This window comes from Camelus dromedarius, chromosome 11, assembly GCF_036321535.1.
Source record: "Camelus dromedarius isolate mCamDro1 chromosome 11, mCamDro1.pat, whole genome shotgun sequence".
NCBI classification, from domain to species: Eukaryota; Metazoa; Chordata; class Mammalia; order Artiodactyla; family Camelidae; genus Camelus; species Camelus dromedarius.
This window is the reverse complement of record NC_087446.1, coordinates 13,775,720-13,797,759: the sequence shown is the minus strand read 5'-3', so window position 1 is coordinate 13,797,759 and position 22,040 is coordinate 13,775,720.

Here is a 22,040-nt window from a genome sequence, read left to right as displayed (position 1 = left end):
GCAAGTTGTAGCAAGACTCAGGGAGAAACACATTAATTATTGCTTTCTCACCAGCCTCTGTCTCCTTTTTTTCCCATTTCCAAGTTCTAACTCAAAGGGTAGAGGCGAAAGCGTTCCCCCAGATCTTTTCCAAGCTGCCAAGAATTTCCTCCGAAGAGAAGAGAGTGACTGAATTATTCTCTTGGTTCTGTTTTCTCCTCTCCTCTGCTTCCTGTTCTGTCAGGACGTTTTGCCCTTCTTAAGAGTGACTGCTTCTCTGTCCATATAGCTGTTGGCCATTTGTATGTCTTCTTTGGAGAAATGTCTGTTCAGGCCTTTTGCCTATTTTTAATTGGGTTATTTGCAGGGAGAGGGGGTTGCTACTGAGTAGAAGGAGTTCCTTATATGTTTTGGATATACCCCCTCATCAGATACATGGTTTGTAATTATTTTCTTCCTTTTTATAGGTTGCCTTTTTACTCTGTTCATTGTTTTCTTGGCTGTGCAGATACTTCTGGTTTGATGTAGTCCCACTTACCAATTTTTTTTTTTTTTGGTTTTATTATCTGTGCTTGTGTCATTCAGGAAATTGTTGCCAAATTTAATGTTGTGAACCCTTGTCCCTGTGTTTTCTCTTCTGGGAGTTTTCAGTTTCAGATCTTATCTCTAGATCTTTAATCCATTTTGAATTGATTCTTGTGAATCCTCAAAAAATCAAAAATAGAAGTAACATATGATGCAGCAATCCCACTTCTGGGTCGTTGTCCAGAATAATTGAAATTAGGTTCTTGCTATGTATGGTGGAATATTATTCAGCCTTACAAAAGGAAATCCTTCCATGTGCAACTTGAGAGCATCATGCTGAGTGAAATAAGTCAGTCATAGAAGGACAAATACTGCATGCTTCCACTTACCTGAGGTACACAGAAGAGTCAAACCCACAGAAAAGAGAGTAGAATGGTGAGAAGGAGAAAGAGGAGAAGGAAGAGAATGAATTTGTTAACTGCCATTTTGGCTTCTTTTTGAGTCAGGCACACCTAGCAATTTAAAGCCTTTTATAAACTTCTACAAGGTCCTGCTTAAGGGACTTTGAATCATTTTTCCTTTTGAAAATTAAATAGTTCAAATAACAACTAATCTTGTAATAGCATCATGTCTGTACACCCCTCAGAAGGATCCCCAAACTTTTTTTTTTTTTTTAGTTCATGGGAGGTCCTTGCTCACTTGTGACACAAAGGGATGTTTTTCTGGTGGTCAGGAACAGAGCATGGATTTTCATTTTTAGATAAACAAAGAATGAGTTCATGAGTGTCTGTCAGAGCCCTGTAGAAGAAAACTTTATAGATGACCCTCAAGTGAGAATGGTGATTTTAGTTTTTAGAGAAAATGAAATAGGCTGATATAGGACTTTGTGTCTGAGGATAGGTAAGCAATACTGTGTGAATGGAGTCCGAGTAAACTCAGATAACTTTTTCATAACAGTGGGTCTGCAAAGTAATGGATGCAACAATAAAAGAAATGATTTTGCTTGACCAAAGCAGCACTGAACAATAGAAATAATGCAATCCACATATGCAGTGTTCAAGTTCCTAGTAGCCTTATCTAAGAAGTAAAAGCCAACAAGAGAAATTAATAATAATTTTTATTTAGTTAAATATATCCAAAATGTTATCATTTCAGCATCTAGTCAGTGGCATATTCTAAGTGCAACTGGAGTACTAAGTCTTTGAAATTCTGTGTGTATTTCACACTTACAGCCCAGTTCATTTCTGACTCACCGCATTTCAAGTAGTCCGTAGCCATGTGGCTACTGGCTACCACATTGGGTAACACAGATCTAGAGCCTAAAGAAAGTGTCTGTCTTAGGGAGTATGAGAGTAGCTGCGAGATGAAAACTAAGGATCAGATGATCAGATGCCCCCACAGAATGGCGTCCTGAAGTACAAAATGACTTTTGTTATGAATGAATTAGAAATTTGTATTTCTTGCTCTGTCAAGTTTGTAGTCTGAGTTCCCTACCTGTTAACACTCACCTCACAAAGTGGTTTAGATTATTAAATAGGAAAATTTATACAAAGAATACGGTACAATGTCTGACCCACAGAAGGAGCTCAGTACCTGCCCTGTTCCTCAGTGCAAATCCAGAGAGACCAAGGCCATAGGTTTTAATCTTCTTTAAGATCAATAAGCTTTTGAAGATGGATGTCTGAAGATTTTGGGATGTGGTCACCGGGGTCATTAGGTGAGAAAGTATAAATGAGTAAATGCCACTTGTTTTCACAAAAGGATGGCTATATTAAATTTGATGACATTCTGAGGCTATGATAGTCACATTTTCCATGAAGACCAGCATTTGGAATTAGAAACAGGTGTATACCGAGGAGCGTGTTAAGTGCAGGTGTCCACGTTGGTCTGTTCACTCATAAATAGACTAAACAAATGCTGAAAAAATATATTGAATTTCCTTTCTGTGTTTAAATTGTTTTAAAAGTGAGAAAAGCATCCTAGCCATAGGAAACGTCCAGGATTAGGAGGTTGGATTTTTTTTTTTTTTTGAGACACATACTAATTTTCTTGTTGTTTACGTTATGCTTGAATAGAATGCTGCCATTTTGTCAACAGTATTCAGGCCTAACGGGAAAGAAAATGGTATTAGAGGCAGAGGCTAAAAAGAAAGTTTGTCACATGTATGTTAGCCATACATGTAAGAAGCTGGGTGGAAGAATGCAGTTATCCACCATCATGGCAGAAACACACCATGAAGATATAAAGGAGAGAGTGAGGATTTGGGAGAAAGTACTCAGGTCCTTCTCTGCGTCGTATCGTATGGCAGTGAAATCCGGGTAACTACTGCCTGAAGACAGCACTATAGTTAGGCTCTAGCTAGAACTATTGTGACAAAGACCCAGGTCATCAGTGGTATAAACAATATAAAAGTTTAGTTCTCTCTCGTAAGAGTAAGCAGCCCAGAGCAGACATCATGGCTCCTCAGAGTCAGAAATCTATGACCTAGATTATGGCCCGTGTGGCCCTTTGACCATGCCCTTGACTCTGTCTTTGAGGGTCTTGCACCCAAACTCAATAAAAATTGCAGAGGAAGGACAGGATAGTCACAGTAAAAAGAAAAAAAAAAAAAAAGAAAAGAAAAAAAAGGGAAAAAAAGGAAGAAAAAGAAAAGAAAAAAAGCTCAAAGCAGGGAAGACTGGGAAAGAGCAGTCCCTGGCCTTTAGCATCATCAGATCTTGCTGAGGAGGACTTTGCCTTTCTGCCTGCCTGGTAGCTTGGTCAGTCCTTGGTTAGCTCAGTGGGCAACCTCTTGTTCTGCTTTCTGAGGAAATCCTTTCCCTATTGCACTCCGTGGTCCCTGGATTTGCCCTCTGGGACATTCTTCTTTATGCACCTTGCTCTTGGGAAATGTTCTCAGGGGTTGCTTTACAGGTTGAGCTGACATGGGCTTTCTTCGCGCTATACGTGTGGTTTCTTTAGCAACATTATTTTCCTCAGAACCCTAGTATAATCTGTTGGCTTCACAGACAAGCAGCCAAAGATGTTCAGTAGTCGGACTTCTTACATCGGAAGACCTTTTATTACCTGGACTTGTTCCTTTGCCCATTCTCCCCATGTTATGAGTGCCTCCCTGAGGCTGTCCGAAACAGTGGGGTTGACTGCAAAGGCTCTAACATTAACCTAATCGTTGCTTGTGGACTGGGCTCACTGACTTCTGGGGAGATGCTTGAGAAGTCCTGAGGGTACAGTCTTAGGTCTTTCTAAGTCTCCATCTTTAGAGCCTCTTCTTAGCTCAGTTTCAGTTTTGGATATAGAAGGAATGAACTTCTTCAATGATGCACATTTCTAAGTTACTGGACTGTTTGTCCATTTAGATTGAAAGTTATATGCAATAAAAAAAAACTCCCTTAAATGTATTCCTTTCTACCTATGCTTACAAATATTCTAGATCTTTTTCCAGGTCTTTCCTAAAAGTCTCAAAAGGCAGCCAATATACACCAGCATTTTGAGTTTTTTCAGCAAGTTCCTAGACTCACAGGCCATGTTCATATGTATTCTGTCTTCCAAGGCATCAGAGGTAACAGTTTTCATAAATGTATTTCCAAAGAATAGTAAGAGTCACCAACTTTCTATCTCCCAGTGTCTCTTTCCCTTCCACCTGCTGCCCACCTCTTAAGCCAATGCCACATAGGTTAGATTCTGTTGTGACAACCCCAATTCCAATATCCAATTTTAAATTAATTAAGCTGCAGATACAGTTGTTGTTATGGAATTCCAAAATAACAGTAGTTTAAATAAGATAGCTTATTTCTGTCTTCTATGGAAGCCCAGAGGAAAACAGTCCAGAACAGGGAAGCAGCTTTGCGACAACTTCCACTTTGTAGTTGAAGATGACTTCCTGAGCTCTAGTCATCATACCCACATGGTAGCTGCTGGGGAGGGGAAGCTGAGAGAGGGGATGTACCTTCTTTCTCTTAAAAACATGTCTTGGGAGTTTTGTACGTTTATGTGCCTCTTACATTAGCCATAACTTAGTCATATGACCACATCTCATTGCAAAGAAGGCTGGAAAATGAGATCTTTACCTGCGCAGTCATGATCCCCCCTAAAAATGTTAGTACAACGTTGGCGTTGCTGTTCATCTGCTTTACAGGCATTGGGTAACTTTTATTTTATCACTTAAGAACTGTTCCCTCCTTTCGCTTCTTAGGAACTAAATAACCAAGTGTGGACCTAAGTGATGCTCATGGATTCCAAAGTGGCAGAACGGTTTTGAAGAACTTCTATTTTGTTTGGCAAAGTAATTAACCTGCTGGAAAGATCAGCATTTGTTTCTTGGTCTCAAAGATTTTATACCATTTCCATAGACCACAAAACTAATAAGACAACTGTGAACAGAATATTGGAAACTACAGAAACCAAAATAATGTCTCCCAAATTAGCATTTTTAAAAAAATCTTCTTTTCTAGACTTGCTTTCTAGAAACAGCCCTTTTCTCGTCTTTGCTTTTTACTGCGGTCTTTCCCTGATCTACACAGATAGCAAGAGCAGAGCATCTAAATTTAGATTCAGATCTCCTTGCCTGCAGTGAAGCTACAGTGGTAATTTCCCCCTAGGCATGGGCTGCTAGACCTAACAAGGGCACGTGTTAGGATTGCCAACTATTCTTCAGACTGTTTTCAGATTTTTCACGTTGTGGATTAAATGGTATTGTTAAAACACTGGCGTTTATTAATTTTACTATGAATATAACCAAGCCTGACTTCTGACTCAATTTTGGTGCAAATTAGTGGCAAGTGAACAATCCTTAGGTCAAACTGTGCTCCGAACTGTACTCTGATGTATATGTTTGTGTGTGTGTGTGTGTGTGTGTGTGTGTGTGTGTGTGTGTGTATGTCGTAGCCAATCTCTTATATGTTGGAGGAGGGGGGCTGGGAAGATGTCACCTGTCTTATCTCTTCAAGTCTCAAATTCTTGATCTTAATTTCAACCATAAGTTCTTAATATATATATCTCTAGATCTGTTCTTTTTCCTAAGCCTTCCCCCTGTATTTCTAATCAGACAGTTAGGGATAATAATTGAACTTACTAGGGCTGTAGATGGGTAAATGAGATGCCGTATAAAATCACATAGGACAGTGCCTAACAGCCAAGTGATAATTATTATTATTGTGGCCACGGGGAGTGAACCAAATCAATAAATCTATCAGCTGTGATATACTTCATGAGAAATGGTATAGGTGTGTATGTGTGTGCATGTATGTATGTGTGTGGTGTTAAAATAAAAATCGTTCAAAGTCACACAGTCACATTTTTCTTTAAAAAGAAGCTGTGACTGAGAAATACTACTCTGTCTGACCTAGAATTTCCCTCTTCTTTTGCTCTGAACTTCGCAAATAATAAGTAGTTAGTAAATGTTTGGTACTTGTTAAAATGAGTTCACTAATATGCAGGTTTTTTAATGAGCCTAAGATTCTCTACTATTAATATATACATATTAATGTGTTACTATTAATGACATTTATAGCCACATGCCAGTCATTATTAAGTGCATATCATACGCCATCTCATTTAAACCTCACAGTTACACCTGATGGTATATTTTCTCTCTATATATTTTGCGGATAAATATACCGGTATGCAGAGCAGTTAGTAGCTGACACATACAGGAGCATGTGCCAAGTAACTGGGACATGCAGGAATAGAACTCAGGGTCAGTTGTGTCTAAAGTCTATTCTTTTCACCAAAATATTGTACAAAATTTAAATGTGTGTGTGAAAATATCAGAACGGCTACAGAACAGCAGTATTTACACCAATAACACAATCTTGGGACATTTTTCTGTAGGCCAGCCTGAGAGAGGTGCCCGTGGCCTCGCTCTCCCAGACAGGCAGGTGTATGGAAATACAGAATTCACCTGCTGCGGGAAATGCCAGTCAGAATTGTCAAGTGTCCCTTACTGATGTTTTTTGGCTTTGGATTGTATTTGAGATTTCATCTGGCTCTGAGAGGGAACAAAAGAGAGAAGGAGATTCAAAGAAAGAGCTCTGATACCCATCACTCTTTTGTTCCCAGTACTAGCCTTCAAAAGAAAATGCTTTCCAGTTCATCTTTCTCTGGCTAACATGCAGATATGTGATCAGTCATCAGGATGATCAGATGCACTCAAGAGAGCCTGTGAACGACCCAAAGGCAGCTTTAGCATCTCAGCAGACCAGCGTCATTGTCCAGGAAATTTGCAGGTAACATTTTTAGCTGCAGTGGAGAAAGGCTGCCATAACAATGCATTTGACCCTTTGGAGGAACGTTTCTCATTAGAATTTAACAGAGCAGTTTAAAATTATCAGAAATGGTAGCCTGGATAAAGTCCCTGTTGTGGCTGTGGATCAGTTTTTCTACTGCTGCGTAACTTAACTACCAGAAACTTAGAAGGCTAGAACAGTACACTGTATTTTCTTGGAGCTTCTGTAGGTCAGACATCTGAGCACAGCATCACTGGGGCCTCTGCTCAGTGTCTCCCAGGCTGCAATGAAGGTGTTGCCCAGAGTTACAATCACATCTGAGGTTTGGGGTTCTCTTTCAAGCTCCTGCAATTTTTGGTAGACTTCAGTTCCTTGCAAATATAGGACTGAATGCTTCAGTATTAAAAGTCTAAAAAAAAAAAGTAAGCTACTTTATAGTAACATAAAGCAAATCAGTGATGACTGAGGGAAGGAGGCAGGGTAGGAAGGGTGGATTGCCAAGGGGCAAGAGAACATTTTGGGGATGATGAATTTTTTATAATCTTGACTGTGGAGGTGGTTTCACAGGTGTTTACGTATGTTAACATCCAACAAATTGTTTACTTTAACTGTGTGTAGCTTATTGTACATCAGTTGTATTTCAGTAGGTTTTAAGAACTGAACATAATGGAAGAGTGACCGACATGCAAAATATAAAGTCTTCCTGTGATGAAGAATTAAGATGCCCTTAGCTTGTCACAGTGGAAACAGATTTGTCATGAGACCGACCTTTGCCTGGCCAGCTCGGCCAAGATTTAATTATTTGGCATGCATTTACTGAGCATCTGCTATGTGCCTTGCACTGCGTTAAGTACTTAGTATGTATTATCTTAGGAGATCGTCACGATAACTCTGCAATACAGTAACTTTGAGTGGCTCACTCCTTCCATAAAAATAAGTGCTTTGAGGCACTACACACAAAAGCGTTAATAGCCATTCACCCCAAACAGAGATCAGCAGTGTTCTGAGCGATGCTGCAGCAGGGGCCTCTGAGTTACAGGGTACCACAAATAAAACTGGCTGGCTTGGTGATGCAAATTTTTCTTCATAGACTGTATCTAAGAGTTTTTCTGGTTCAGAAAGCAAAAAATTTTGGGAGGAAAAGGGAGAGATTTCTCTGTCCCCTGATATTTAAGTCCATGAACAAGAAAATCTCTAGCCAGTAGAAGGCACTGCATGAAATGCATCAACCTTGTGCCACCTCTGTTTATTCCAAAGGGCAGCAAGGTCGATGTTGAGCTTTACTGGGAAAGGAAACTGTCTTGAGATGAAGGAGTGGAAAGAGGTCAAGATCTGAGATAGTATTGACCCAGATTAGTGAATTCTTACATGAAGAAATGAGATATTTGAATGAGAAGCAGAGTCAGAATCAGAGCAGTGCTTTCAAAGTTGCTGCCATAAAATGAGAATGAAGTGGTTGGGAGGAGAGGGTAGTGTCACAGTTATGTCTTAATCAGGCCTGGAAACTTGATGAAATGAAATCAGACTAGTGAGATGAGCCAAGACTTTGAAAATCATGGTTTTGTAGCTAAGGGACATCTCTGAGTCCTCGGTTCAGGATTGCTCATTCAGGTCTACATGCAAATGTATATCTAAAGTAATGTGGTTTATGGAATTTCTTTGATTGATTATGCATAAAAGCTGCAGACACCCAGCCGGAAGGTTCAGGAAACTGGCCTGTTGATCACGTGCGTGAGTCTAACCCACCCATGGAGTGGACATGACACGAGTGAAGATACTAAAGAGCTTTAAGAAGGATGATTTAAAAAAAAATTGTTTCATGCCTCAAATTCCATATTTACTAATAACTTCATTTTGAAGCTCTGACTGCTATTAAATGAAGACAATCTCTGAAGAGGTTAATATGCCTAGATGCCAAACATTTGAGAGTTGGAGGAAAGGTAATAATTAGGAGAAGAATTAGTTGGTTTTATGAATTTGTGCAGATGGAACTTTAAAATAACTTAGGAATTACAATTATAATTATTATATATTAGTATCTATAAATTATATAAATTGTAAATATAATCGAGTAAATTACAATTTATTATAGATACTAATATATAATAATTATAATTTATAATTTTAATACTATAATTATGATTCTATTGTTTAATTATAATTTATTTGATTACAATTATAATTATAGTATATAATTTTACAATTTATAGTGATAACATTTTAAGAATGATAAACCAAATATTTAAGATAAGGTGCGTACATTGCTTTTTGGCCTTTGTTTCCAGTGAAGTCTAGTATTTTCATGCAGTAGGAAAGTTGTTAATACAGAAGTATGTGCAATGTTAGATCACTTCACTGGGCTCTTAGAAATGTATCCACTACCGGTAAAGAAGGGGCTTAGATACAAAGGAGAGGAAATTTTTAAAAACTTCAGCTGCTGTATCATTAGACAAAATCATGCTATTGCAGGTGACTTGAATCTGGAAAGTAGTCATTGGAATCTAATGCAAAACCATCACTGATGATAACGTTGCTATGGCATCAGGATCATAGAACTAGCAGCATCTTCCGGAGTGAATGGTGGAAATTTACCTTCAAGGGCTGTGGAGCACCTTTTGTCTTTAGAGACTTGGTCAAGCGAGGCAGTTTGGGGCTCTGCGGGTATGTCACCAAATGCTTGTAACACACTTGAGCAGACTGAATCCGTCCCTCTTGACCTCTCCTGTTTCAGATTCCTTTATCTTCTGTGGTATAAATGTGTAGCCAGTCAGCAACTAAAAAAATTAAAACACAAAAAGAATTATCTTTCACATTGGGCACAAGTCCGGTTTTCAAAATTTAATGAAATTTTAAATTAAAGTAGCACATCAAAAGATGTTTCCAATGGCTAGAACTTGGTTCGATGGAGCAAAATTTGTACTAGGAGAGGTGCTTTTTCATTCTCTTGCTTTTCAAAAAATGAGTGGTCTTTTTACCGGTGTGATAGTGCTCATTCTAAATGTAGAAAACCTTGCTTAGAAACTCTTTTGCTTGGTTGTCAGCTCAGGATTTTATTATTTTTACATATTTATGATCTTCTCCCAAAGCAGTAATAGTAAAGAGATGCTAGCATGCCTTGCACATACCCTATGAGGGAACCATGTCATCTGTTTGCTGGACTAGACAATACATTGTCACCTCTTTGTCTTTGCAAGTCTTATCCTCTCTGCTTAGGACACTCTTCCTTTGTGAACCTGGGCATGGATTTGTTAGAAAAGATGATAAAATAATGGACCCTTTTCTTACAAATAAGCGCACATGCACAGAATTTTGCATGCACTGCCTGGCTTAGACCCAGCCCCCTTCAAAGTAATCCTTAACGCCGCCAGAAGTTGAAGCGTGCCCACATGTGTCATGGTATTTTGAATATTTGTTTATATATTTGACTATCCCCAGTATGCTGAACTCCTGGAAGATGAGGTCTATCCCTCATTCAGGTTTTATCACCAGGACGCTCAATAAATATTTGTTGAATGAATTGATTCCTCGAGGTTCAGCTACTTGAGGCTCAATTTGTTACCAATGGTAAATATTTACAAGCAAATTCAAAGGCTTGACACAGAGAGGCTTCTCAACAAAAGTGGAATGAATGTTCCAACATTTCAATTGCCTGAATGTTTGATACTTTGTAATGTAAAAGATGTTTATCATGTATTAATTTTGTGTATAAGCCAAGACACTCTCTCTCTCTCTCTCTCTCTCTCTCTCACACACACACACACACACACACACACACACACATGTTCTAATTAGACCTGGACAGTATAAAGAAGCTACTAAAATAGCCACTCATTCATATATAACAAGACATTCATATATATTAAATACGTTGATGCTCTGGGATTGTTATTAAGGCTCCTACCCAAAGATAGAGAAGTATCAGTCATCCTGTATTTCTGCCTTTCTGCAGAGAGTCGTCAGGAAATTCAGTCGGGTATTTCCTGGCTTGCTCTAAGATTGTTGAATTGGCGCTGTTGCCTCCTGGATATCATGCCAGCGCTGACCCCACCTTAAGATGGCAGGAGAGGAACTGAAAGGGAAGAGGGGCTGTGCCAGTTTTCTGTGTCTGCATGGCAACTGGCTCAGTGGCCACAGGCTGAATGCCTTAAAACCCACATGAATTTATTACCTGACAGTTTCCCTGGGTACGGGTTAGCTGAGCCCTCTGCTTAAAGTGTCACAAAATTAAAATCAGGGTGTCAGCCAGCCTGTGTCCTTATCTCAGGGCTCTGCTTAGGAAAGTTTGCTTTCAAGCTTCCTCAGAAAGTTTGCACAATTCATTTCTGTTTGCTTATAGGACTGAGGTCTCCGTTGTCTCACTTGTGCTGATCCTCAAACTGCTTTCAACTTCACGAGGCCATTATCAGGCCCCTGCCATGTGGTCCCTGCCATTGTCCCTCTGCCTGGAGGAAGGGAAGCCCCAGTTTCTTTTAAGTGCTAATCTGATTAGATCAGGCCCATCCAGGTATCTCTCTTTTGATGAACGTGAAGCCAGCTCATTAATAACCCACTCAGGGGGTCATATCCCATCACAGTCATGGGTTCTGCTCAAGGGGAGAGCGTTACACAAGGCATGTGCTCAAGGGGCGGGAATCCTGGGTGCCACCTGGGAAGTTTGCCACCACAGAGCTATTCTGGGAGGTGTTATGGGTGGAGCTGAGTCAGCGCAGGGAGAGGTTGTCTGAGATGGAAAGGGAAAAATCTCGCTTCTCACTGGGTCGTAGCCTGGAGGTGCCGTTGGACGGGAGCAGAATATGGTAGGAGATTTCCTCGGAGGGTTTGATGCACATTTCCTGAAGTTTGTGGGTATATGTAAAAATTGTTACTTTTTACAGCCAGTGTGTTTTTGGCAAAAGCAGAAGACGTGAGGGAATACTTGGCAGCGGAGAGGCAGTCACAGATGGTAATGATGAGGACAGAGTCACCCCCTTCCAGTTTCCTAAGGCTCCCAGGGAGAGGGCAGGGAGACACGGCCACTGGGCAGGGAGGCGTTGGGGCGTGGACTGCCTGAGAGAGGCTAGAGGGAGACAAGGCTGCCTCTTTGAAAGGCCTCAGGGCCTGAGGAGGCTGAGGGAACGTTTGAATCCTTCCCAAGGAAGCCATGCACAGAATCTCTTGTGAAGACCGTGTTATCAGTAGAGCAGACAGAATGGACCTGAGCCTAAGACCCTGGTGGCCTCCCCACCACCAGCAGGTGACCAGTTACTCCAAGAGGTCTCTGTCCTCCCTATTTCTCCTTCTGGTTTCCCAAATCAGGGGATCTGAGCTTTGAAATAGGGAAGGGAAGGAGTCACCAAGATCAGACCATTCCTTAACCCCGCTACAAATCTTTCCCATGCAAACCTGGTCTGCTGGGGAGAGGAGGAGATGTGGGTGGGAAGATGAGCAAATGCGATTTAAGCCAAGGTGAGATGAGAGTCTTAAACAGGCCTGGGCTTCTAGTGAAAGGTGTGGCACATTTCCAAGGTGTCCCTAAGGAATAATGACATGACACTGGACAGAGAAAGATTGAAAATAGTGACTGGAGAAGAATTAAAACATTTCGTGTTATAAACCCATGCTGAGGCTACTCAGTACAACAAATTACATGTGTGTTTAAAAATTTCTCCAAGCTTCCAACTTTTTTAATATTCAAAGCAATTTTTTCCTCCATAATTCCCAGTTTTCCAAGAAACAAATGATATCACTAAGTTACATAGCAGAGTGAATTGGATTCAGATATATTTCCGAAGACCACATTTTGATAAGGAAGGCTACAGTGAAGTCAGGGCACAGGGTGTATTAGTGGGATGGTGAAGAAGGGATGCCACGAAAATTGCCAATTAGGGAAATAGCATTTCTGGAGGGAAAAAATAACACATAGTTTGAAACATTTGCCTGCATAGGCAGGACATTAAAATGAGGTCCTACTATTTGTTTCTGAATGCAGCCATTATCTCTTGTTATGCACGGCATTTTAAAATAATGTGAAGATGCATCTGAAAATACAAAAGTATTTCACAAGAACTCAAAGAAGCCAGGAAACCATGGAAACAAAGCTGATTCTGTACATCCCTCTCTAAAATACGTTGACTCATTATGAGGTGAAAAAAGTAGTTCCTGTGATAATCATCTGAATATAATTGTGCTGAATGTAAATTGTGTCTATAAAACTTAATGATAAGAGGTAAATCCACTTGTTATTCTTGCATTGCTGGCTCAACTGATACCCATTCCAGTTTGAATTCCCAAGGTATATATAAAACAATATGCGTATGTATGTGTGTGTGTGTTTATTTGTAAGTCATCACAGTGATGCAGGAAAAACAGATGTGGGGCACGAGGAGGGCCGTGTCCCAGGTATCATTGGAGCCCCTGGGATGTGCCCCGCCAGGTCTGGGTCCTTGGCTTCATGCAACAGAATTCAAGAGCGAGCCACAGTTGAGTAAAGGTGGATTTATTTAGAGAGATCCATAGTGCACAGAGTGTAAGGCAAGAGAAAGGCCACAAGGTGTGGGGGTTGGGTGCTCAGGTTAAAGTAAAAGTAGGTACACACTTGATACACGGAGTGCAGGTTGTCTCCAAAGACGAGGGAGCAAGACAGGCTGCCACGAGGCGTGGTGTTGCCAGTTTTGTATCGCTTCACACGTCTAACAAGTGGGAGGACTATTCCAACTGCCCTGGGGAAGGGGCTGGGATTCCCAGGATTTGGGCCACCGCCCACTCTTTGACCTTTTGTGGTTAGCCTTGGGGCTGTCCTGGCGCCTGTGGGCATGTTATTTATCATGCTAATATGTTACAATGAGCATATAATGAAGCTCAAGGTCTACTAGAAGTCAAACCTCCCTCCATTGACATCCTTAAGGCCAACTGGGAGTTGAATCTTCCACCATTTTGGTGCCAATGGCTGTCATTCCTTGAATGGCTGTGCCCTGCCTCCTTCCCTCCTGTCTCAACAGCATCTTAATCATGGTATAAACCTTTAGAAAGATTTATCTTTAACTGTAGGCAAGCAGTAGTAAGGTCAAATTAGCATCAGGAGAAACCAGTCTTTTCCAATTTAACAATGAAAAGTATTAACTTTAATAGTAAATGTCACGTTCATATGTTGAAGAAAACCACGTGTCCCAGCAGAAGGAATAATAGGCTACAAAGAACTAATTTAATTTTGCTGGTTTGGCACATGGATAGCCAGCACAACAAACAGAACATTTGAATATTAAAATAACTTTGAAGACCTAGCACCATTAGAATCCAGTTTTGTGAAACTTCTTGGTTTAAGACCATTTTATGTAAAATTTCAGTCTTTTACAATAAATACTCCCAATATTTGGAATTTATTACTTCAAAGAGAAGGACCGTTTTGCTAGGAAATCCTGTGTGCCACATATTTCATGTATGGGAAACAAAACAGGAAGGCACCGATGTAATGTGAATATAGTGGATGGCAAGGCACTGATGATCGGTGAGCCCTTGAGTATGCAGTTGAGTAGTAACTGCATGCATTGTGCATGATTTTAAATATGATAACAGTATTATGAGATTTATTCTCTTCCAAGAGCAGACGTACCTTTTCATAAAGGAGAACTTGCTGTCTTAGACTGTCGTTAGGATGTGGATTTTTTCTATTCTGGATAGTTGAGAAACTGCTATATATACAGATATACCTAGATATACATACATGCATAAGATGTATACGCTTGCCTGTGCGAAGGATACTTTTGGATGGTAAGAAACCGATAGGAGCGGTTGCCCTGAGGTTTAGAATAGCGTGGTCAGGGATGAGCGGGAGGGCGTCTTAGCTTGGTTTTCTTCCAGAGTAGGTCCTGAGTTGAGAACTCAGGTGCAGGAAGCACAGGGATAGCAGTGGGGAAGGTGAGACAGGAAAAGGAGAAAACCCAATGAGCACATCGCCATTGTGGGCATACAGGGCTCAGGTCCTCCTGGGACGCTCTCAGAAACCGCGTGAAACACGCTTCAAAACGTTCTCTCCAGAGGTGCCACCCACTCCCACTCTTAACCTGCCCCCCTCCGGGGTTGACAGCACCCCAGGGGCGTTTTCTCCACACTTGCTGTGCAGAGAAGAGAGACTCAGATGCTGGAGGTGGAAGCAGTCATCATCTGTGCACAGATTCTCTGAGGTCCTAGAAGGCTGGGGAGAATGTGTTTAATTTCCTCCGGCTCCTGCTTCCACTATTCTGCACTGGGTTGCTCCCTGTTAGATCCCGCCTCCCACCCCTGGTCCTGTAGCCACCCCTACACGCTTCTTGCACAAGGAAATGTATTGAGCAGACTTTACTAAAGGTTCTGGCTCACCGAGCCTGGAACACCTTAAACAACTTAGAATTAATTATTAGCATCTCTGTTCTTAAAAAGCTTTTGGGGATCTCCCGTGCACCACTGCAGGGGTTCCCACCAGACCCTTTTCACCCTGGTTCCCCGCCATGTAGTTTCACCTTCTCTGTCTCTTCTCTAAAGCCCTTTCCTCTACCCACTTGCTGTTTGCAGGATCACAAATTCCCAAACTTCTTGGGCGGAGTAGTTTGACTCTAGGCTTCGCCACTTACTTGCAGATGTTTCACAAAGCTTTCACCTTCTCCACCCAAGGTGCGCTACCAAGTTATTCTTACCAAAGGCAGTTCTCTCCCTCAGAGTAACTTTAGCTCTTACTCTTAAGATAACAATCAACTTTTTTTTTTTTTGCTACATATGTAAGGTTGGTGTGCAAGAAATCATTTTAACAATACAGTGGGTTCTGATAGTGTTATGTATTGTCTTGATTCAGTCTGGGTCTATTTCTTAGGTCCTCAATTGGCTCTTTTTTTCCTACATAGTCTATGTTGGAATGTCTGCCCCTAGTTTCCAAGCCCTGATCACTGATGTCTCTTAGACTTTTTTACCCTAGGAATCACTGTGTAATGCTCTGTGCTACCACATAACTGGAGGTTAACTCTCCTGTGCCTCTGTGAAGGACTGATGTTCCTACAGCAGAAAGAGATTTTTCAAGCTTGTATTCAAACGGAAAACAGCACCCTTCCCCACTCAGCAATTTAATCTTCGTTCCCCCATTTGGTTCAGGCTATGGCACTTGCTGAGTGACACCATTAAAACATCAGAAGCTCCAGATATTAACTGTTTAATCATGGACATTCCAAAGGCACCTGTTGATTTCCTTTAATAACTATCACAGGGTACGTGAGGGATTCTCAAACTGAGTTTGAGAAAGACTTGTATTTCAAGCTGCAAGTCCTCTATCCTGAGCTGAGCTGAGTGGTTAATTTTAGGAAAACTTTAGGGAAATAAATTATGTTATTTATTTGCTCTGGAGCTTCTAATGTTGACATTACCCTCTCTTACAGTGAGGGAGTTTGACTAATGGCTTAGCCAAGGCAATAATGGCTAGAAATGAGAGAAGAAAAAAAGTGAGGGCAAGATTCTCTCCAGTCCCCACTCCCACCCCAATTCCCAGGCCGAGATGCACTGTTTACCCGGTCATCCTCTTAGGAGGGATATGAGTTCTGATGAAAATATGACTGGAAACAAATGCTAAGCCCAGCTTTCCTTCTTAATAATCTTGTTGGTAATTGGTCACAATGATTTCCCAAAAGGTTCTTGCAAATTAACATTCAGTTTAAACATGCAACTTCCAGTAAGCCCTTGAGCCAGGCCATGTGCGTTTAAGACAGCACAAATTTATCTGCTGAGGTTTTTAGGTGCCTGTACAGCTAGGCTTGTCCATTTTCAGGCAAACCTCTTTCCCAGAGGTTTGTCATTCTGCAGACAGCCTGGAAAGTCTAATTCTTGCTTTACCTCTGTCTCAACCCTCAGTGTCTCTCACGGTCAAATGCAAATAACACTGTCAAGCTGTCTAACATCATTGCAGTGACTCATAATGAACAATTCTTATTATAAAGCACTTTCCAATTGTACAAACGATAGCTTGTCTTAGAAAAGAAATAAGCTAGTATATGGAAAATATTGGATACAATGGTAAAATACATACCCTACCACCTGCTTCGTGTAAAAATGTCTCAAATGGGAATTTAAAGTGACTATTTCCTTAACCTAAACATGCAAAAGACCTGACTGTCTATTTGTCTATTTATGTATTAGTAAGTAATCACCTTTTAATGTTTAGGGAAATTTTTGCTTTGTTTTATCACAGACAGACATGCGCAGGGAACAGGGGGAAGCTAGGACGCAAGAAAAGCAAATCCTCCTTCCCTTCCTTTTCCTCCCTCCCCTCCACGCCCACCCTGGGTGACTGGTTGCAGCTGAAATGTACACGCTCCTTCTGTGAAGTCAGTGGACTCAAGTAAAGATGCTGACGTGAATAATACATTTGCGTGTAACACTTACATCTTACCGTTTCCAAAACGCTTTCACATAGATTGTTTCATTTAGCAAGAAGCATTGCACAGATGTTTTGTGGATTTGCAACCATTAAAAGTGCTTTCTGATTAAACTAGTCTAATATTTCAGGTTCTGTTTCACTCCTTATTTTATCCTGCCTTCTGGTTCGCAAAGAGATTTTATTATGCTCATGTAAAGTGTCGGTCATTTTCCAGTTACTAAAGCTCTTCCTTAAATGAAATCATAAGACAGGTTAAGTTGCAAAGAACTTTGGAGAAATTTTATTCTAACCCGTTTATTTTGTAGATGAAACAGTATATTTCAAAGAGACTTTGTGAATTACCCAGGGCCTGGCTCCATTTTCTGCTCTGAAATCTGCAAGGTTTGCTGATATAAAGTTTAGGTCTTTTCCTAATTTTTTTTTTTTTTTTACGCTTTCTGTGTTTTAGAAAAGACTTTTCAGAAGAAAATTTGATATTTGAAGTGAATGCTCCCTTTTTTTCTCTTGCCCAATGTTACCAGATATCTTTTACTTTTTTAGTTAAATCAAAGGGTTTTAAATTCCTAATCAGGTGTTGTTTTCACTCTCTTCTCTTTAGCTCCTTATAAGAATCTTGTAAAAGGGGCACAGCAGGTATTATTAGTCCTATTTTAGAGTTACAGAATTTGATGGCCAACAGGGACATGAAAAGATGTTCAGCATTGCTAATTATTAGAGAAATGCAAATCAAAACCACAGTGTGGTCTCATCTCACACCAGTCAGAATGGCCATCATCAAAAAGTCTACAAATGATGAACGCTGGAGAGGATGTGGAGAAAAGGGAACTCTCCTACACTGTTTGTGGGAATGTAAATTGGTGCAGCCTGGAGAACAGTACAGAGGTTCCATTAAAAAAACTAAAAACAGACTTGCCGTATGGTTCAGCAGTCCTACTCCTGGGCATATATCTGGAGGAAATTCTAATTCGAAAAGATACATGCACCCCAATGCTCATAGCAGCACTATTTCCAATAGCCAAGACATGGAAGCAACTTAAATGTCCATTGACAAATGACTGGATAAAGATGTGATACATATATTTACACACACACATACACACTGGAATACTAGCCATAAAAAGAATGAAATAATGCCATCTGTAGCAACATGGATGGGCCTAGAGATTATCATAAGTCAGACAGAGAAAGACATATATGATATTGTATGTGGAATCTAAAAAAATGATACACATAAGCTTATTTACAAACCAGAAATAGACTCACAGACATAGAAAACAAACATGATTACCAAAGGGGCAAGTGTGGGAAAAGATAAATTTGGAATTTGGGATTAACAGGCATACACTACTGCATATAAAATAGACAGACAACAAGGACCTACTTGTATAGCACAGGGAACTATATTCGGTTCTTAAAATAACCTATGATGGAAAAGAATCTGAAAAATATATATATATGTGTGTAACTGAGTCAATTTGCTGTTCTGGTAATATATGATCATATTTCTTTAGGATATATGCCCAGGGTTAGCATTTCTGAGTTATGAGGCATGTGTGTGCTTAAATTTAATGGGAGATGCTGTCAATTTTTCAAAATATCTGTACCAGTTTATGCACCCAGCAGTAGTGAATGAGAATTCCTGTTATTCCATTTTTTTTTAATACTTGGTATCTTCAGAATTTTGTATTTTTTTCCAATATAGGCAATATGTGCAGAAGTTGGCATCTCATTTAATTCCAACTTAATGTTTTTAAGAACGTTAATGAGGTTTAACACTTTATCATGTGTTTACTGATCATTTGAACTTTCAATTTTGTTTTATGACTGTTTACAACTTTCCCTCCATTATCCTATTTAAATTTATTTTTCTTATTTATTTGCAGAAGTTCTCTATTCAAGATATAAGTTCTTTATCAGTTATATATACTGAAAATTCTACCTAAAATTATCTGACTTTTCTTTTCATTCTTTTTAATGTTTTTCGAAAAATACAAGTTCTTAATTAATGTAGCCAAACTCTTTTAATAAGGTTAGTCTAGTCTAAATAGAAAAACTTGGCAAGAATATTACAAGAAACAAAATTAAGAACAAACCTTTCTCAAGAACACAAATGCAAAAACTCTTTAAAAATTGTAACAGGTAAAATCCTGCTTTATACATACACACACACACACACACACACAGAGTCACCTGATGATGACAGAGTGGCTGTGCACTGCAAATGGGAAAAATAATCTTTGCAAAATTAATACTGAGTCAATTGGATCTACCTATGGAGAGAAAAGTTTTCTGATCTCTATGTCACACTCATAACTGAATAATGTAACAATTGTATGGGAAAATATAAAACTGACTCTTTTCACAGACTACACAATTATCTATGTTAAAAAAAATCCTTAGGAATCTACAAAAAGCTAGTGGAACTAATAAGGGAGTTCAGCAAGGTCAAGGACACAAGTTTAATACATAAAAATTAAATGAAAGTTCTGCAGACTACAAAATTGAATTTTTGAAAATACCATTTACAGTAGCAAAAAATAATATTTGGGGAAAATTTAACAAAAAGTATGCAATGCTTGTACTTTGAAAACTACAGAATATTGCTGAGAGAAATTGGAGAACTAAACACGTGGAGATAAACAATGTTCATGGATCAGAAGACTCAGGGTTGATAGGGTATCAGCTCTCCCTCATATATTTCATATAGTCCCAAAAAATATTTCAGCAAGTTGCTTGTCAAATTGAAAAGCTAACTCAGAAATGTGTATGGGAATTCAAAGCACCTGTAAGAGTGAAAAAACCTAAACAATGAGAAAGATTGGAGGACTTATACCTGATATCAAGGTGATAGTTGTCGTAATAGCATAGCGCAGCCTTGAGGACAGGCATTCCTGTCCTAATATTTCAGGTTCTGTTTCACTCCTGAACAGAGAAGAGAGTCCAGAAATAGACTCACAGACATGATCAACTGACCTCCTACCAAGGTGCCTGCATAATTCAGCGTGGCAGTGACAGTCTTTCAAAAACGAATCTTAATGAATCTGAAAATAATTATGCTAGTGAAAGGAACCAGACATACCAGACAACATACTAACTGATTTAATTTCTATAAAATCCTAGAAAAGGCAAAACTGTAATGATGAACAGGAGGCTGCTAAGGGCTGAGAGTAGTTTTACTGCAAAGAGGCACAAGAATTTTAGGGGGACGATGGAGATGTTCTATATTTTGACTGTGATGATTGTTAAAAGAATATATACATTTGTCAAAACACAGATTCATGCAGTTAAACTCGGTGATTTTTTATTTTACCTCAGTAAAGCAGATTAAAATAATTTTTTAAAACTTGTGAAAGCAAACGCTCCCTCCGTGGGGATGGAAAATAGCGTAACTTAACAACACATTGAGGCTACCTTGGGAGTCGTCATTGGAGCAGCACCAGAAATGGTAAGTTCTTGGATCTCGGACACAGTGTTGTGTTCACTCTATCACATTTCTCTCACTTGTTAAAGAAATGCTTGTTAAAATTATGTTTGGTTGTTTCTGACAAGCAATACACGTATAAAATTAATTGGAGAATGAGGTGATTCTGCACATTTGTTATTTAACTATGGTTGGCCAAGATAAAGATGACTATCTATTTTAAATAGCCCGCATACCATTTCACTGGTAACAGAGATGAGGAAGTCATCTTTAGATTTTATACTGTGATTGATTTCAGGGCAAAAGAAAGAGGTGCATTACAACAGCAATGGTACTATTACCAGGTCTCATAGTGTGGAAATGAAGTCTCAGTCTATGCTGAGTGTCTGTACAAATCCCATGGGGCAACTTTTTTTAGTGAGTCAGCCTTTCCAACACCTCAATCGCTTTTCCTCTTTTTCTTTTTTTGCTAGAGTTTATATTTATCAGTACCAGTTTGTGCTAAGAAGAAAGAAGGAAGGAAAGGAAGAAAGGAAGGGAGGAAGAAAAGGGAAGGGAGGGGAGGGAAAGGAGGGGAGAGAAAGGAAAGAAAAACAGAAAAGGGAAGAAAACCTAAAATACCTAACATTGAATTATTAAGACTTCAAGATGCCAGGAATTGTGTCTCTGTAGTTTGAGTAACTTATCACCAGATAGCACTTTTACACACCCAGGAGTGCAGAATGTGCCATAAATTTCCAGCCAGTACTATGAATTGTGACTCAAGTTTTCTTAAATAAGCTTGTTATTGGCAGAATACAGTTACATAACTTGGTCACTTACTCTTCTCTACCAGAAATATTATTTGAACATGGAAATTCATGTTCAAAACCAAGCCTTTGATTCAATTTTTGATTCCTTTTACGCCAGCCCCAACCATATTCAAGGTGTTATAGGCAACAGGAAGACAGATAAAGCTTATCTGAAGGGCTCTGAGGGAGATCAAGCTACATATAAATGCTAATATTGAAAACATTATAATTATAGTACAAATAAAGTGCCTTAAAGTCTTGAGAAGATACTGATTCTTGCTGGTAAAATCAAGAAAAGTTTTATTGATGAAATATGAAATCCTCTGATTTTCTTTGTCTTGCAGTTAAATTGTAAATACACTGCCAGCATCTCTTCCAGTTAGAAACTTTCCATTTCTCCTCTTGAATGAGATGATGAAAGACTCAACATAAGTGCTCAAGTGTCTACCCCCTCTTCCCTGACCAGTACACCCAATGTTGGTTCTGACTGTACTAGGCAGTTTCAGCCTGCTGAAAACTTCCATGAAGGAATCACAGCTCATCTGTTCTTGAAACCAACTTAATACTAGTGTTCTTTACTTGTAATCCCTTCTTCTTCATGCCTCTCCCCCCAACTCCCCGTACATACTTGTATATAACAAGAATCCTCATCTTCCAGCCAGAAAATAACTAGTATTTATTGAAAGCCTATATGCACCAGGGCCAGTTAAAAACGTTTTATGTACATT